This window comes from Chionomys nivalis, chromosome 16 (genome assembly GCF_950005125.1).
Source record: "Chionomys nivalis chromosome 16, mChiNiv1.1, whole genome shotgun sequence".
NCBI classification, from domain to species: Eukaryota; Metazoa; Chordata; class Mammalia; order Rodentia; family Cricetidae; genus Chionomys; species Chionomys nivalis.
In genome coordinates this window covers 43,231,701-43,248,209 of record NC_080101.1, presented here as the reverse complement: position 1 = coordinate 43,248,209, position 16,509 = coordinate 43,231,701, and positions in this window count along the sequence as shown.

Here is a 16,509-nt window from a genome sequence, read left to right as displayed (position 1 = left end):
GGTGCCTTCAGGATCGCATCTGCAGGATGTGGGTTTATCAGAAGGAATCAAATAATCAAATCTTTTCAGGCTCAGTGAGCTTCCAAATGCAGGCCAGCCTTCCTGCAAGCTGTCTAAGCCTGGCTGGGTTTTCCCAAAGGGAAGATGAGAAAAGGAACCCCGGAAGTCAGCCCTGAAGGGAGGTTCTGACAGAAGGACTGACTGTCCTCAAGAGGACTTACCCAGTTTGCTTTGCAGATCGCCTAACCTGAGATTTAACTCAGGGGTTTTAACAAGGTCACTATGGAAAAAAATGGCCTAAAAGCCGTGCCGTGAAAGCAGGAAGTGAACGTCACTGTGACCAACGGTATTCTCCGTTACCAGAACCTTGGATGGAAAAGGCTAGACTCAGAGGGGATTACTGTAAGGAAACTTTAATGTGAACAAAATTTAAACCTTTAACTGAAGTTTGCTCATCTTGAAATGGTATCTCTCTTGATTTTTATTATGAAACATTTTATGTATCTCCATGATTTAACCTTTAACATATACCTTTAACATTATTTTTAACCAAATCTGTTACACTTGAACCCTTAGAACAAGTTATTAAGTAGTAGAGAGACTGTGATTCCAAGTAACTCTAACAAAAACAATCCACATACAGTTTATTTTTTAATGCTTATAAATATCCTAACTCCTTTTCATCTGCGTTTCTTGTAGATAATGTTTTTGGACCTTCGCGAAGAATGTACCTTTTTTGCATTCTTTTCAACCTCTTTTCTGGTTTAGAACTTGTCTCAAGAGAAAACCTTGAAAGAAAATGAAAACTTCTTTCTTAAAGCCCACAGTGGTTTATTAATATTTTAAAGCTTTTCAATGCAATTGCATTCACAAATTGGATTTGCGCTGTTTGATATACAACAATTGTTTTATTCCCACTTCAAGTGTGCCACTGTTTTCACGCTTGTTAATTAAATGTTTTATTTTTTAAAATACCGTACAAGTTTCTCAAAACTTCATCTGCACCTGCTCCATTCATGAAAAGATGTCCTTGGAACAACTCCAGTTTATTAAGAGGACAGTCATTTCTTTCGCATAAGAATCCAGTCTTTTACCTGTAGCCTTTAAAACGAGTTAGTGTGCATTGTGTTCCTTCACCTTTTATCTGCTGTCAATTAACACAAGCATTTTTAGTATGCGGAAGAAAAAAATATGCTGCTTGGAATGTCATTTCCATTGCCTGATGCTCCCACATATATGACGAAGTGACATCTCTGAGGAGCTATTTGGCGCTGGCGCTCTTCTCTTTTTTTTTTTTTTTCCTTCATTTTTTCCAAGGTATATGTTAGACCTTAGATTCAGGCTCCAATACAAGAAGGAAAAAAAAGGAAGGGAGAAATGGAAAGAAATGGCCCCTAGTTTGGAGGAGTTTCTTTCCTTGTTTTGTGTTATTTTAGTTTTTTATTCTGTTTTGGTTTGGTTTTGGAGACAGGATTTCTCTGCGTAGCCCTGGCTGTCCTGGAACTCACCAGGCTGGTCTCAAACTCACAGAAGTCTACCTGTCTGCAAGCCCCCCAAACCAGAAAATAACGCTAATGTCTTTCCCTCCTTTTTCTCCGATGTAGAATCCATTGACAGGTGCCTAAAATCCTATCTCAAAACTCAGGCCCACTTCTTATTGAAGGTCACAACCTTTACTGCTAACCTAATGCTCTCCTCACTGTCCATTAACCCTTGAAATGCTGTAGCCATGTTCCACGCAGCCTTTCTGATTCACTCTTGGCTTGACACAATTCTTTCTTTACCCACGAGTCAATATGATCTTACATTTCCTCTTCCCTGACTAAAGCCTTCTAATGGCTTTCCACCACATTCCAAACAAAAGTCAGCAGCCTTGTCGTGACTTCCAGAATCCTGCCCCCACACACACACTTTGCCCACCTTGGCTGCCGAGGCACATCCCACCATGTTTTTCCCTCATTCTTTGGGGCTTTCTCTCCTGGAAGTACCAAATTTATAGCTGCCAAAGACATTGACATTATTAGCCTCGTCCTTTGCATTAATGCGTCTCCCCTGGAAACACAACGCCTTGTTCCTCTGGTCATTCAATCCTCATCTTAAATGCCACGTTCCCATAAACATCCCTTTGACAGAATGACTTACAAAGGCTCCCAGCCCCTTCTGCCACACGGATGAATTTGTTGCCATCATGTGTCAGCCCCATTATTTTTGTTCCCCTGTTTATTTGTTCCTGTTTTCTTCTGGAAAGTACATAAAAAGAAAGACCACCATGCCTGCTAACACCTAAAGGGCACCTGACACAGAGTAGACACTCACGTATTTGTTGAATGAATGTAAATGCAGCCTGGGGTGGGGCTGTAGTTATTAATTTTCCTTATCTGTTAAGTGGTGAGCATGGAGTCACAGGGTTATGACAGCCATCAAAACAGTCAATGTATATAAAAGGCACAGAATACTTTCTCGCACACAATTTGCTATTATGGCCTGTTAAATTAAATAAGTAAGTAAATAATTTAAAGATCAATCTAGGCATAATGGCATATATTTGTAACTCCAGCTCATGGGCAGTGGGGGCAAGAGAATTGGGAGACAAACCCAGTCTCAGCTATGCAGTGAGCTCAAATTCAATATGGGCTATACGTGATCTGTCTCAAACACAAAAATAGTATTAAGGTCAGTATCTAGTAAGAAAAAGTTCACAACTACTATATATCAACTCATTAGTGCAGTAAGACCAAGACCCTATCTCAAGATAAACATCTGGGAATACAGGTGAGTAGAGTTTGTACCTAAGAAACGCAAACCTTGGAAGTCAGTCCCCACAAGCTGTTATCATCCTTAAAGAGCTCAAATTTTAGTAAAGGAGATAAATTGATGAACAAATACAATGCACATGTGCACAAAATGCACTAAGAGAAATGACTACCACAAGGAAAATACAGAAACTTTTGTCCAGAGAAATGGAAACTGAACGGGACCCTCCTTCCGGACAGGCAAGTGACTAGTCCCTCTGCAACCTCCGTAGTACCAATTGCCATCCACTCATGACATTTTTTTTACGTCTAGAGTCACAAAAGACTAAGTCAAGATGAGGCTCTCCAGGTCACCCATTCACTTCACACTAAATTAGGTGTTCACATGTGCCGTAGGTCATGGCACAATCTACATAAGCATGGTAGATGTCTGGGATACTCACACCAAATTAAAAACTCTATCATCTTACTCTTTTAATAAGTTGACATCATCACTAACCTGAAAACTAGCTATTATATAACATATAATATATATTCCTGTAATATATATAATATATTATATATTTTATACTAATAACTAGTTTTCCTTTGCATTCCCAAGAGACTTTGAGTGTTTGAACTTTTTATATCCCAGAGAATGTACTCTTTAAAAGCACACAGATAGTGAGTCTAGCCTCACTCCACAGTAGCTTCCCCATAAAGCAACCAAAATGATCTCTGGACCATCTGTATGCTTGTAACTCTAATGACTGCACAGCATTCAGCACTAACCAGACATCCAGGAAAAGTTCTGTAAAGTAGTGAATGAAAAAATGAGTAAATAAACCTAGAGATGAGCCGGGTGGTGGTGGCGCACGCCTTTAATCCCAGCATTCGGGAGGCAGAGGCAGGCGGATCTCTGTGAGTTCGAGGCCAGCCTGGTCTACAAGAGCTAGTTCCAGGACAGGCTCCAAAGCTACAGAGAAACCCTGTCTCGAAAAACCAAAAAAAAAAAAGAAACCCTGTCGTCTCGAAAAACCAAAAAAAAAAAAAAAAAAACCTAGAGATGAGTGGAGACAAAAAAATTACAATATGTTCACTCATTTTAACACTAAAAACAATACTGTGCCTGTATATGCTAAGGTACAGAATAGAAAATATTTCAACTTAATAAAAATACTATGGTGCATGGCATTTGAATATACTTTTTTTATTTTTTTATTTTTGTTCCTGAAAGCTTTATTATCTACTTTTCCTAGGTTTTTTAAGTTTTTTTTTATTGAGTTTATTGAGCTATACATTTTTTCTGTTCCCTTCCCTTCCTATCCCCTTCAACCTCCACCGAGGTCCCCATGCTCTCAATTTACTCGGGGGGTCTTGTCTTTTTCTACTTCCCATGTAGATAAGATCTATGTGTGTCTCTCAGTGTTCTCATTGTTGTCTAGGTTCTCTGGGATTGTGATTTGTAGGCTGGCTGTCTTTGCTTTATGTTTAAAAACCACTGATGAGTGAGTACATGTGATAATTGTCTTTCTGGGTCTGGGTTACCTCACTCAATATGATGTTTTCTAGATTCATTCATTTGCCTGCAAAATTCAAGATGTCATTATTTTTTCTGCTGTGTAGTACTCCATTGTGTAAATATGCCACACTTTTCTTATCCATTCTTCAGTCAAGGGGCATTTAGGTTGTTTCCAGATTCTGGCTATGGCAAACAATGCTGCTATGAACACAATTGAGCATGTGTCCTTGGGGCACGATTGAGCATCCTTTGAATATATACCTAAAAGTGGTACTGCTGGGTCTTGAGGAAGGTTGTTTCCTAATTTTCTGAGAAATCGCCACACTGACATCCAAAGGGGCTGTACCAGCTTGCATTCCCACCAGCAATGCAGAAGTGTTCCCTTTTCCCCACATCCTCTCCAGCATAAGTTGTCATCAGTGTTTTTGATCCTGGACATTCTTACAGGTGTAAGATGGAATCTCAGAGTTGTTTTGATTTGCATTTCTCTGATGATTAAGGATGTTGAACGTTTCCTTAAGTGTCTTTCAGCCATTTTAGATTCCTCTGTTGAGAGTTCTCCGTTTAGGTCTGTACTCCATTTTTTTTATTGGATTATTTGAACATACTTTTTCTAGTTTGGTGTCTGGTGCTGTGAAAAAAAATGACCAAAAACAACTTTGGAGAGGAAAAGGTTTATTTGATTTAGAGCTTATATTCCATCGTGGAGGGAGGGCGGAACAGGAACTCGAGGCAGGAACCTAAAGACAAGAACTAAAGCAGAGACTTTGAAGAAATGATATTTATGGTAACTTCTAGAGCAGGTGGCAAGGAGCGAGGGCTCCTACATCAATTAGCCATCAGGAAACCACTGCACAGCCGTGCCCACAAGCCATCTAATCAAGGAAATTCTTCAGCTGAGGTTTTCTTTTCCCAGGAGTTTTAAGCCCAAAACCAAGATTAGCCATAATAATATCAAATACAAAAAATCAGCTAGTTTGGCACTCTGACTATGGGTCATGAAAGGAGAAATGGATAAAAGCGTATATTTAATGAAGAAGAAAATTCTTACTCTTGCTATGGCAGGATGTGGGCAGCAAACACTCACCCACACGATCCAGTCAATAAGTGAGAAAAAAAAAAACTCTGTTTGATTTTGTTCTTTTCTGTTTCCTGCCTTGTTTTTAAAAAATGGTTTCTAAAGATGAAATAATCAATAAAACTAAAATTAAAGGGGGGTGTATGTTGACATATTTTGTTGTTATCTGCAAATTGCAGTAGTTGCAGGTCATTAGAAACTGGTCGCTTAAAGAAGTCATGTTTTCTCATGAAGAGCCACTAGTCCTAGTCTGAGGAAGGTCTGGGAGACATGTCATAAACACTGCCTCTGTCTCCCGAACCAGCCAGGAATAAGCTGAGCAGAACAAAGCCTCAAATAAAAAAATAAAAATAAAAAAATAAAGCCTCGACTTTTCATGCAAGGACAAAAGGCGGTTATTAGGCATACCAGGAAGGTTCTTTCACAGATGATAATTACATATAAATTGGGGACATATAATAAGAAGGATCATTTTCCTCTTCATTTACTTAAAATGCGATTTCTTTCAGTCATTATATAATTGCTGGTATTTTTCGATAACATTATTAAGCATAAATGGGCAACTGTTTCTGGAATTATCGTGAAGATACAAATACTGAAACCCTTTATAAGAGCTAGTTTCTGAGTAGGTGGAAAGGGAAAATGGTTCTTTTCGACAATAACAAGCTGAGCATTCTTCTGGGCCCAAAGGGATCAATTTCTCATTCTGCTCTCCCCCGCAAAAAAGTGATCCTTCCTATATTCCACATATCTTTACAAGCACTTTAAAATAAGCTCATTCTTCAAATCTTTTGGGCTTTGTTACTCCTTGTCTGTGAAAAACATAAACACGAAAGAAAGAGGGAGAGGGAGAGAGAGAGAGAGAGAGAGAGAGAGAGAGAAAGGTCTGCTAAGAACTGGAATGCCACTGTTAAACTCACCAGGACCAACATACTAGTGAAGGAAAATAAAAAGAAAACATACTCATCCTCTCAAGGGCTTATGCATTAGAAGGCTCTACATTTCTGTAATGAAATACCCGAGGCAATTACACTACTGAGAAAAAAGGGTTCAGCACTGAGAAGATGGTTCAGAAGGTAGAGCACTTGCTGAGCAAGCATGAAGCACTGAGTTTCACCCCTAACACCACGTAATAATCCAGGCATGTCCATGTGCCCCTATAGCCCCAATGTTGTGGAGAGTGCACACAAGATTGCTGAGGCTTGCTGGCCACTACCTACCCTCCACATTCTGTGAGAGACCCTGTCCCAAGGGAATAAGGATAGAAAAGCATTAGCTGACAACCCTGGACGTTCTCCTAGGCCTTCAGGTGCATACCCACACTTGCATGAGCACAAATACCATTCATACATTCACACATGCATGTATACCAATGCATGCGTGCAAGCACGCATACACACACACACACACACACACACACACACGGGTTGTTTCAGCTAATGGTTCTGGAGGATTTAATCAAAGATCAAGTGACTGTATTGCTTTGACTCGCTGGCGAGAATATCTTAACACAATGACAAGGTGTTAAGGTGACATGGCAAACTACTTAAACCTCATAAACCAGGAAGTGGAGAGAAGGGCGGGATAGGCCCCACAATTTCCTTCTATGGCACATTGCCAATGGCCTAAAGGCTTCCAAAAGGCCCCACCTCCTAAAGACACCTCCTAATAGTGCCACCCTGGAGACTAAGCCTTTAAAACTGAAACCTTTAGGGAACATGTTATCTTCAACACATGCATAAAGCAGGTACCTTATTTTCCCACATCTTTCAAGGTTCCCTTTTTCTGCCTTCTGCCCCCTCCCTCATCTTCGCTCCTGAAGATTTCCACAGAGGCAGGCAGATCTCTGTGAGTTCGAGACCAGCCTGGTCTACAGAGCTAGTTCCAGGACAGGCTCCAAAACCACAAAGAAACCCTGTCTCGAAAAACCAAAAAAAAAAAAAAAAAAAAAAAAAAAAAAGCCAAAACCACACTCCAAGTAAGCACATTATCTTGTCTGGTTGTGATCAGTTCTAGCATACAAATAAATCACCCCCTGCTCATTTTCAAAAACACAGCCCATGGACACAGATGGCAGCAACCAGCCAACAAAACAAGCGAACGGTTGCTAATATAGAAATGTTTGATTTTTCCGCTCTCCGTTCTTGTTGTCTTGGTGACCTGGTTGCAGTGCCGAGGCCCTTGAAGGAGATGTAACATGTGGAGCATCATCAGACACTCCAGCTGGACAAGGACGGGTTATGTTTACAAATCTACCTTTCAGCAGGTCTCAGCTCAGATCACACAGATGTCCCAAAGCTGCCACTGCCCGTGACACTGTTACTCAACACTTTGGAGTAGATGGGAAAGGAAAGCTCCCGCAAAAGCATTCCTTCAGGTGCATACCCGCACATACACATGCACAAACACCGTGCGTACATTCACACAGGCGTATATACCATGCACAAGCACATATACTTCTGTGCCACTCCTCAAAGCAGAGATCCAGTTAGAGCAGCCGAGCTCTGGCAGAGCCAGGACTTTGACCAGAAGCCACTCTCAGGAGAAGGAAGAATGAAGTGAGCGATGTGCATGATACATACACTTATATGCTGAAAAATGACAAAAGAAATAAATGAATAAAGAAAAAGAGAACTAGGAAACTATTAATTTTTCACACAAATAAAAGAATGGATCTTAGCAAATTTCAAGAAATGCCAAAACAAATAGTCATTAAAAAGATGCTTACAGAATGCGGCGATAGCTCATGCAGTAAAGCTCTTGCTATACAGGTGTGAGGACCTGAGTTTGGATCCGTCACCCACACAAAGCCTTGATGGCAGATATATATAATGCAGTAATGCCTCAGTGAGGTAGGAAGCGAACACAGGAGAGTCTCTGAAAGTTCTCAGTCCAGATAGTCTCAAACGCTCACACTCAGCAATGAGCAACAAGAGACCCTGCTCAAATAAAGGGTGAGGGCTATCACCTCGGTTGTCCTCTGACCTCAAAAAATATGCCATCTCAGTTTGGATGCTCACCTTACTAGACCTGGAAGGAGGTGGGAGGTCCTTGGACTTCCCAAAGGGCAGGGAACCCTGACTGCTCTTTGGGCTGATGAGGGAGGGGGACTTGATTGGGGGAGGGGGAGGGAAATGAGAGGCGGTGGCGGGGAGGAGGCAGAAATCTTTAATAAATAAAGAAAAAAAAGAAAAAAATATACCATCTCACTCGCACATACACACACACACACCTGAGTTCACAAAGATCATACACACCACACACACACACCACACTCACACACCACACACTCACACACACACACACTTCCTGGACTGAAAATGTAGCTCTCAGTGGCTAAACATAACATGTTTGAGAGCCTAAGTTTCATTACCTAACACTTCAGAAAAGAGAGAGAGAGAGAGAGAGAGAGGGCTACCCTTGAATTTAAGAGTTAATTATTTCTAAAACTGGAGCTTATGTTAACTGCCCCAAGAATGAAACAGAAACTTCATAGCCTTATCCATATTCTTGTTCACCAAATGAGGCGTTAATCTCACAGTCGTTTAGTTGTAACTCCCTATTTACAGAAAATGCAGAGGGCTGAAGAATGTGTTGAGCAACAACAAAATATGACACCTAGAGAAATGCCAAAAAATATGACACCTAGAGAAATGCCGTGAGTAGACTTTGTTTAAAACCCAAATTCAGTTGTAGCCAGACAGCTCGAGGTAACTGCGAACAGCTCCAGCTCGTGGTGCACTGGGGATAGATGTCGCAGGACTGTCAGCTCAGCCGATACAAAGCTTGAACTTTAAACATTTAAACAGGAGTAAATGAAACAAGATTACAAGATTAGTAAGACATCAAGGGAGAAGTCTTTTTAACCTTTTTTCTCTATTTTGTTATATCTGGGGAAATTCGCCCTAAATTTCCGTTTGCTTGACTGCTTTGTTTTGTGGCTCATGGTTTGTTTTGGTCTGGTGTGCTTTGCTTTGCTTTTTTTTTTTTTTTCATAAAGGTTACCGGATGTTCTTGACAACTTAATTAAGTAGACACATTCTTCCTTACAGGTTTTTTTAAAGCCCTGATTTGATTCAAACGGTCCAGCTAATTAAGAGAGACAGGGCTTTGTACCAACCACAGAGAAGGTGAGTCAGGAGCTCGGGAGATGGTTAGCTGTCACCAAGCAAGTCGGGAGCCCTGTGAGAAAACACAGGACCTGAACAACTGGCTTGACAAAGACAATGTGGCAAAGTTCCTCACCCCAAGCACAGACCTACTGGCTGCTTTCCCGCTGGATGCTGCCAGCTGACGCCAAGGGACTAAGGGTCTGTACACCCACCCCTCCCCATTTCTCTGAGCCAGCTGCTCTTCTCCTCCTTCTTCTCCTTTTTCCCCTCCTCCTCCTCCTCCTCCTCCTCCTCCTCCTTCTCCTTTCTCCTCCTCCTCCTCCTTCTCTTCCTCCTTCTCTTTTCTCCTCCTCCTCCCCCCTCCTCCTCCCCCCACTCCTCCTCCTTTCTCCTCCTCCTCCTCTTTTTCCTCTTCCTCCTCCTCCTTGATTCTCCACAAAGAGCAGGAAGCAGGGGAATTAATGATGGACAATCCTACCCAGCCAGTCACCTAAAGACACTCAGCCTAATGGCTCCAGGGCCCTCTTCCCAGTAGAAAACAACCCCACTTGGCTGGGCAGTTTTATCAAGTTCTTTCATTTTTGGAAAGAAAATGAAAAATGTATCTGTGGCCTATGCTGTTTGATGATGTACTGTGCACACTAAAATGCTAAGGGTTAACTTGTTATAAGAACAATGGTGTGCTTTAAAATGCTAAATAAAAGCAGGAAAACTAGACCTGCTACTGGAAAACCAAAAGATACCAAGCACATTGAAAAGTACATCTGCCCAGCACCAATACTGCCAATGTTTTTCATTTACTTTTCCGATCTGCCTTTATAACACATACCCTTATGTAACTGTCATCATAATAAGCAATCTTTGTGTGGGGGAGGTGCGTGCTTGTGTGCATGTTCCCCGATGAGTGCACATGTTCATGTGTGAGTAATTGTGCAACAGCCTTAGCGTCTTGCACAATAGCTCTTTATCCTTTAGAGAGAGGTCCCTGCCTCACTGAACTGAATTCATCAATTCAATTAGGCTGGTGAGGCAAGGTGCTCCAGGATCTACCTGCCTCTGCCTCCCCAGTGCTGGGATTACAGTGTGAACCACTATGTCTGGCTTTTTACATCAGTGCCTGGATTCCACACTGACACAGCAAGCACTCGACCCACGGAGCCGTCTCTTGTCCCGCTAGACAATCTTCGTCAGTCAAATTTTCTCATTTAAAGCTTCTGTCACTTCCTACTGTTTTACTGTAGTTGGCATCACTCCGCACTATAATCTCAGGGGTTTAAACAATCCCAGGTTGTTTTTAGTACTAACGCTGCTTCTCGTCCTTTGCTTTATTCCTCTTCCTCTTTTCTTTATGATTCCTGTCTACACTCTCCACGGGCAATACCTTGTGTCACTGACGGCCATGTGTAAGGCTCCTTAGGCTCCCATGTCCTCCTACACTGTGGCCACCAAGCCCTACCAAGGTCTCCTGCTCAAGATGGGACTCTGTTCTGATTGCCACTTTCTCTTTTCAGCTGTCTCCAGAACTGCAGAATACAGCTTCCTCCCAATTCATCTCCCTACCTCCAAAACCATCGTCTTGCTGTTTGAAGTTGCCCAGGCCAGGTTAAACCTTCCAAAAACCTCCTTCTTCATGGACCCTATATAATTACTCATATTGTCAGAAATGATTTGCCAAGATGCTTTTAAACTTCTTGCAAAAATTCATTTGATTTATCTCACAAGAGCCTTTTAAACAAGGTCGTTATTGTGTCCATTTTGCAGATGATTAAGCAGAGGCATATAAATTTTAGATTATTTTGCCAGGTTCTTCTAACTTGGAAGATGCACAGCCAGGAGACAGACTTGTCTCGGTCCTAGTGTAAAGCACACACTGCACTTTCTCGCAGTAGGACACTCATCTGGGAACAGCACTTGCCTACCTGTCTGCTGCTGCCTACAAAAGGCACTGCTGTGCTGTGTTTGCACTTCCTAACATGCATCCATATGAATTCCCCACTCAATTGCTTACTCATGCTATTCTGCCTCATAGAAATAACCTCCCATGTCCTTTCATCTCTGACCTAGGTAACTGGCCCATCTCTTAAGTCTTAAAAGATTATTCTTAAGGACAGAGTTCAACCTTGGGTGTCTCCCCCAGACTTGCTCTTCACCTTGTTTGACAAGGGATCTCTCACTAATCCTTGAGATTAAGGTAGGTTTTTTTTGTACATACATACAGTCAGGCAACCCCCACCCTGATTCCACAGCAGGTGGTCTTTTATGTTCAGTCACTTTATTTTGTCAGGTACATGTATTGGGCATAAACTGTCATTTACTTCCAAAATGCCTTAAGGGCTAGCTAAGCATTCTCCAGAGAAATGAAGAGAAATGAGGAGAGACTTAAAACTGTTGCTGAAAGTTGTATACAGTTCAGAAAGCAAAGCTACACATCAATCATGCCTGTATTTGAACAAACGTGTAGGTTAAGACGTAGCAATAAATGGCCAAGCTAAGGGGTTGGTCTCCCTCCTCTTTATCCTAACTCTATCAGATTGACTCTTCCCTAATCTAAGATCAAGGTGCCAGATTTAAGATTTATTGCAGGGATGTATGTCCAAAGAGAAATTTCTTATGGTGTCTCTTGGGTCATCCTAGAAAAGAGAATCATGGAAAGTAGTCTATATAAATTAAAAACCTAGAGACCGTTATGTCCTGAGATACATTAATAATGATCAAACTGTAAGGAACATGTGCAGCCTCGTGTAACATACTCAATTACTGTCCTAAGATCAGGGAGGTCTTCCTACCGAATGTATGTCATTCTGTTTACATCAAACACAGAAAACTCATTTACAAGTGAATGTCATTTTCATCTTTGTTCCATGGCCAAGTACATCTCATTTGCATTCGTTTGTTTCCCTACTGGAGTGCTGTTCTACAGCTGGTGGGGGTTGTACTCAGTACCTGCTACTTACCACACGCCCGTACTGCAGTCATCCAGCTATAGGCCTGCATAATAATTCCAGCGGCGTTTTTACATGTTAAGTTCCAATGGTTACATCGAAAAAAAATAACTCAATAATAGTATTCACGGAAATCATTTGAAAAGTTTAAATGTATGTGCACACAAACAACATTCCTTCTCCATGTTAGACTAGCCTTGAAATCCCCAAGATGTCCAGATGTGGTGGTATAAGCCTGTAATCCCAGACCTTGAAAGGTAGAGGCAGGGAGATCAGGAGTTCAAGGCTATCCTCAGCTACATAGCAAGTTTGAGGCCAATCTGGGCTATAGAAACCATGCCTCAAAAAAAATGTTGCCTGACCTAGAAAGGTACAATTTTATAATCAAGGAACCCCACAGTTTCTTAGCAAATTCTAAAAGGAAAAGAAAACAAAATCAGTGTGGAGGCTTTACTGCCTACTGGTATCTCGCTTTGTGTGTAGTTAAGACTAGAAACTCTGTATCTACCAGGTCTAGAGATTGGCAGGGTTAAACAACTATGCCAGCATCTCTCTGTGAGAGCTTCATCCACTTCTGACACTGTCCTGATCCATTGTTCTCAGTGGGTTTTCCTATTGTCATGGTGGCAATGATACCTCCTAAAATATAACTGCAGCTTTTCTACAAAATAACTTAGTATTAATTATCCATTGAAACATTCAAACAACCTAAATCAATAGGAGAACTAGCTAGATAATCTTTGTACAGCCACACAATAGGGTGCTGTGCAACAGTAAAAAGAAAGAGGGGAATGATGATGTTCTCTTTATAACAAGGAGGGAAAGAAGAATAAACACTGTTGGTATCTGTTCTTCAAAAACCAAGACTAGGACTGGTAAGACATTCAGTGGATAAAAGCACTTGCTACGCAAGCCTGAACACCTGAGCTGGATCCCTAGGACCTACTGTGGAAGGAAAGAAACAGCAACTGAAATTTGTTTATCTCACTATTGTCTAACATTCATGTGCATACAAAAGCATGCCAAAACTCACATACACCACACACTCAATAGGAAGAAGAGAAAGAAGAAGAAGAAGAAGAAGAAGAAGAAGAAGAAGAAGAAGAAGAAGAAGAAGAAGAAGAAGAAGAAGAAGAAGAAGAAGAAGAAGTAATAGAACATAATGAAAGGCTAGAATACATAAAAAATAATAATACGGAACAGAGGGATGGTGGGCTTGGTCATAAAGTCCTGGGCAGGCACGATAGCTAAGCATGTAAAGGTACCTCCCAATAAAGCCTGCTGACCTGACCTGAGTTCAACCCCAGGATCTACACAGTGGCAGAGGAGAACTGATACTTTTAAAGTGTCTTCTGACTTACACATATATCCCATGGCATACTTGTGCCTACACTCATATACACACACAGACAAACACACACACACAAACACACAAATAAATAAATAAATAAATGTAATAAGATAAGAAAAATAATGAAGTGTTGAGGCTAGAGAGATTGCTCTGTGGTTAAGAAGATCGGCTGCTCTTGAAGAGGACTGGGTTTGTTTCCCAGAACCAACGCAGAGGATGAGAACTGCCACAACTCCAGTTCCAGTGGATCCAACACCCTCTTCTCACCTCCTCCGCATACACAATGGTACACACACACATGAAGACAAAACACTCATACAAAATAATAAATCTTTTACAATAATAATAAGTGCTGCCATGGCTCTGCACTGGGGTACCCCCCTCCTGCCCCCAGAAAAACTGGCACAACCTCTGCTCTGTGGCCAAGGAGCTGATGCTAACGGCCAATGATAATTGCCACACATCAGCCAGGGACAACACTGCCACCTTAGGCAATTTGCCTGAGACTCTTTGATGCTGTCTCCAAGACCTACAGCTAGCTGACCCTCAGTCTCTAGAAAGAGACTGTTCACCAAGTCTCAACCAGGAATTCAATGATTATCTTGTGAAACCCCACAGTAGACTCTCCATTCAGGGTACCCAGGCTCCAGTTGTGGCTACTACACAGGATTTTTTATATACAAAATCAAAATGAATTAAGTCTGATAAAGAAGGAAAGCAAATCCTTGCCCTACAAGCGAAAGGACCTGACTTCCATCCCCCAGAACTCGTGTAAACCCACGGTTTATAGCAACCTGTGCCTGAAACCCCAGCACCAGGGAGGCAGAGACAGGAGGATGCTTAGGGCTCACTAGACAGGCAGCCAAGCCTGGATCAGTGAAACACCTTGTTTCAAAAAATAAGATGAAAAGTATTTAAGGAAGAAACATGACATCAACCTCTGGCTTCAACATACGTGTACATAACTCCACACACACATGAACATGTACATACAAACACAAATGATAATAAGCGATTTTCAAAATGAATATTCACATAGTGTGGTCCAGAAACTCACAGAACATGGGGTTTCACTTTAAAAAGTGAACACAACATAATATGCAAGTCTTCTAAAATCCCTTGACAGCAAGATTCCCAATATGTGCAGTTAGCTGTGGTGGTAACCCACGGGCTGAGAGACAAAACAGAATTAGGTGAATCTCCTACGTGCATGCTTATTTATACAAAACGAGACAGTACCAGATTAAAACACAAAATTAACCTTTACATCAATCCTTGTGCTGGAGAGATGACTCAATGGCCAAGTGTTCTTGCTACGCCTGCAGAGGGCCTAGGTTTGGACCAGTACCCACCCGGAGGCTCAAAACTGCCTATAGCCCCAGTTCTAGGGGATCCAATATCTTCTGTCTCCCAAGGGCTCCTGAAAACGTGTTGTGTTCACATCACACACACACATACACACACTATTTTTTTAATAAAAATAATAATCCTTTTACCTGGTTTAAGATCACTCTCTCTATCACCTCTATCAAAGTTCAGGCTGCTAGTTCTAGGGAAGCCCCATCCTGACACCATCACCTATAAAGAAATCCTGCCTCTGTTGGGCTCTGTCTCTGTGATTATGGGCATGGTGTCCAATTTTTAGTTTTCCACTGTGTTCTTTCTCTATGGTCACTGTCAGCTTTGCCATTAGCAAGGCTACTTCAGATCAACGAGCCCCACCTAGCACCTGCCTGGAACCTAGCTTGCTACCTAAAGCATTTCAACATTAAACCGCATCACAGGCGGGCGCCAACCGTAAACGTCACTGGGACAATGGGCAATGGACAGTTTTCTGTCCTGAAGAAATTCTAAGTGAAATTAAGCTAGCGTACATTTACCAAGCTAAACCCATCCCTGTTTACGCATTTCTGTCTTTAACAAGACCAAACGAGGTTCTATTGGACTGAAGGGAACATTGTTGGGAAATGCCAGGACTCAAATGAGTCCAGCTCAAAGGTGAGCTCTAGTTTGTCTGTGCTCTCCACTGTAAAGCCTGGGAACCCGCTGACCTGTGGGCATCACCATTCCTCACAGCTTACTAAATCCAGGCAAACTGAATTTCTGGTCACCTCCCTTACCAGAGAGTAACATTTTGTGGTATCTTTTATGTTTATTACTTTTAAGTTAACATACAAAGAAGTTCGTTTCATTGTGACATTTTCAACATATATATCAACATACTTTGTTCCATTTCATCTCCCTTGAGCACCATTCTCCATGCCTCCAACTCTCTGCTGAAGGCCCTTTTCCTCCCCCCAAAAAAATCCCCTCATGTTTTCATGGCATGAGTACTCAGTTACGCTTTTTTCCCTCCTTACCCTCTCTCTTAAGATTTGTTTTTTCTCTTCCATGGCTGTCTTCCTCTTTTCACTACCTAATGTGTGCGTGTCTAATAAACATATAAATTTGAATCTATATTCCATATATAAGAGAAAACATGCAGGATTTGTCTTTGTGTCTAGTTTATTTCACTTAAAGTAGTGCTGTCCGATTATATACAATTCCCTGCAAATGTCAAGATTTAACTTTTCCTCATGACTGAATGGAATTCTATTATATGTAATCACCACATTTTCCTTATTTGTCTGTTGATAAATATGTAGACTAGCTCCATTTCTTAGTTATAGTGCATAATCCATTAATAAACAAAGATTTACAAATATATCCCTGATATGTTTGCTCAAGAGTCTTTTTGGGTTACATAAGTAGAAGTGATATACCTAGGTCATA